This window comes from Bufo gargarizans, chromosome 5 (genome assembly GCF_014858855.1).
Source record: "Bufo gargarizans isolate SCDJY-AF-19 chromosome 5, ASM1485885v1, whole genome shotgun sequence".
NCBI classification, from domain to species: domain Eukaryota; kingdom Metazoa; phylum Chordata; class Amphibia; order Anura; family Bufonidae; genus Bufo; species Bufo gargarizans.
In genome coordinates this window covers 388,496,281-388,499,215 of record NC_058084.1, presented here as the reverse complement: position 1 = coordinate 388,499,215, position 2,935 = coordinate 388,496,281, and the positions used below count along the sequence as shown (strand labels likewise).

At 52.5% G+C, this 2,935-nt stretch overlaps 1 long non-coding RNA gene across 1 annotated transcript; it reads left to right on the top strand.

Moving 5' to 3' along the window:
* Window positions 1-1,282: 1,282 nt before the first annotated feature.
* On the top strand, window positions 1,283-2,659 carry LOC122938682. Its single transcript, XR_006390049.1, has 3 exons — window positions 1,283-1,307; window positions 2,422-2,486; window positions 2,574-2,659. It is a non-coding gene; the product is annotated as an uncharacterized LOC122938682 (long non-coding RNA).
* The last annotated feature ends 276 nt before the right edge of the window (window positions 2,660-2,935 follow it).

The window sequence follows — 2,935 nt, the reverse complement described above, 5'->3', positions numbered from 1 at the left end:
CCCCCACGCTGACCCCCACACAGTAGTGTCCCCCACACTTCCCCCCACACAGTAGTGTCCCCCACACTGCCCCTACACAGTAGTGTCCCCCACACTGCCCCCCACACAGTAGTGTCCCCCACGCTGACCCCCACACAGTAGTGTCCCCCACGCTGCCTCCCACACAGTAGTGTCCCACACGCTGCCCCCACACAGTGGTGTCCCCCACACTGCCCCCCACAATGTAGTGTCCCCCACACTGCCCCCCACACAGTAGTGTCCCCCACACTTCCCCCCACACAGTGGTGTCCCCCACACTGCCTCCCACACAGTAGTGTCCCACACGCTGCCCCCACACAGTGGTGTCCCCCACACTGCGCCCCACAAAGTAGTGTCCCCCACACTGCCCCCACACAGTAGTGTCCCCCACACTGCCTCCCACACAGTAGTGTCCCCCACGCTGCGGACACACAGTAGTGTCCTCCACGCTGCCCCCACACAGTGGTGTCCCCCACGCTGCCCTCCACACTGCCTCCCACACAGTAGTGTCTCCCACACTGTCCCCCACACTGCCCCTCACACAGTAGTGTCCCCCACGCTGCCCCCCACATAGTAGTGTCCCCCACGCTGCCCCCCACAAAGTAGTGTCCCCCACGCTGTCCCCTACACAGTAGTGTCCCCCACGCTGCCCCCCACACAGTAGTGTCCCCCACGCTGCCTCCCACACAGTAGTGTCCCCCACACTGCCCCCCACACAGTGGTGTCCCCCACACTGCCCCCCACACAGTAGTGTCCCCCACGCTGCCTCCCACACAGTAGTGTCCCCCACACTGCCCCCCACACAGTGGTGTCCCCCACACTGCCCACCACACAGTAATGTCCCCCACGCTGCCCCCCACACAGTAGTGTCCCCCACGCTGCCTCCCACACAGTAGTGTCCCACACGCTGCCCTCACACAGTGGTGTCCCCCACACTGCCTCCCACACAGTAGTGTCCCCCACACTGCCCCCCACACAGTAGTGTCCCCCACTCTGACCCCCACACAGTAGTGTCCCCCACACTTCCCCCCACACAGTGGTGTCCCCCACACTGGAGATATGAGGAGTGATAGCAGCCGCTCCCCGCAGACTATCTCCACAGCTTCATGATATCTCACATACAGGACATGCACTGCAGGGAGATAACAGCGCCCTGTCCCTTTAAATTTCCTCTTGCAGATGTCACTGCTCAGCAGCCAATGGGATCGCTGGATTTGAACTTGAAGGAAAACCAACGGTCAGTGGTCCTCAGACCGTTACAGGACGACGAGAGGTGAAGATGGACGCCGGTGAGATCTCACCCCCCTCATCTGACATCTCCCATGAGGCTTCACATTTATCCTAAATCCTACCTGTCCCAGACACCACTAGGGGGAGCTAGCTGTATATGGGGCTATACATCTGGGTGCAGTGAGCTCCCCCTAGTGGCTGCTGCAGGACTCCCATATTCCGTGCTGCCCGTAGTGTTTATTGGGGGCCCTGTGCTGGGAATTGGGGGCTTTCTGTTTGCAGTATTGTAAATGGGGACAATGTGCTGGCTCTGGAAATGGGGTATTTTTTGAAGTGTTGTTAATTGGGGTATTTTACTGTCTTTTTGGGGTGAGTTCTGTTCTCCTGACTCCTGGGCAGGATGAATTTAGAAATAAACCTGTCATATATCTGTATAGGGTCCAGTACAACCAGTCTGCATTATGGGGTAGATGGATCAGAACTGGTGCAAAGGAAAACTGGCTCAGTTGCCCATAGCAACCAATCAGATTCCACCTTTCATTTTCAAAATGAGTTTTAAAAAATGAAAGGAACGATCTGATTGGTTGCTATGGGCGACTGAGACAGTTTTCCTTCATATCAGTTGAGATAAATCTCCCCTCTGTGTTATGTGCGGTATTACGTATATGGGCCCTTCTGCTATAAGGGACACTACAGATACCCAATAAAGACGGCACTATATATATATATATGCTGCATGATCATATGTGATTATTATACTCCTATATGTAACGTGAATGTCCGACTTGTTTTACTGATACAAAGCTCCAAATCTTTAGCACTGATATAAATGGTAACATTAGATCTGCCTGCAGACACCACTAGGGGGAGCTCAGGACTGATGACTGCCTGTACAGTGCGCTCCACTGCTCCCCCTATTGGTGGCTGCAGAAAGCTACAATTTATCATTTTATTCTAAGGCTTTGCAGGGGATTTGGAGCTCTGTATAAGGAAAACTGATCTCTGTCTGACTGCTATAAAGATATATAAAGAAGTTATAACTGGTTCTCCAGGACCTCCATATTACGACCCTTAGGACCGGCCATCAGTGTGTGATCACGAGGGTCCTCCACCTGGGAGAACATTAACTGCCTTTATCAGATCTGTGACTAAGTCTCTTTTATGGGTTAACAGATCGCGCTATGATTTCTTCAATTCTTGACGAGTACAGGATTGGAGCAGGCCGCACTTCTCTGGAGGTAAGTGGCTTCATTGTAATCTGGCCCTTAATCCTATCACCCATGAGGAGTGGTAAGTGGTCACTTACTGTATTCTCTTCTCTTTAGGACATCTACTGCCTCCAGCATTGCATCTATGGCCTGACACCCTTCTTAAGTGAGTATTTTTGGTAATAAGACTCGACTATGAAAACTTGATCTAAGCTCGAGGTTTAGACTGATCTGAAGTAAACTCATGATCTGGTTGTGTTCTCTCTGCAGCTTATCCCCGCACCGTGGAGGAGAGAGACCAACAACGTCTCATCTACTGCATGAGATTCCTCCCGTCTCCAATCTTCAAGATGGAGGTGAGCGATCCTACTGCCTGTCATATTGTCCTCCAGATTACTCCATGTTCTGTTTATAGATGTGAAGGTTTAATAGGAACGTCTGATAGACGAGTGACTGAATCTGTTCTTAGCGCCTCATGC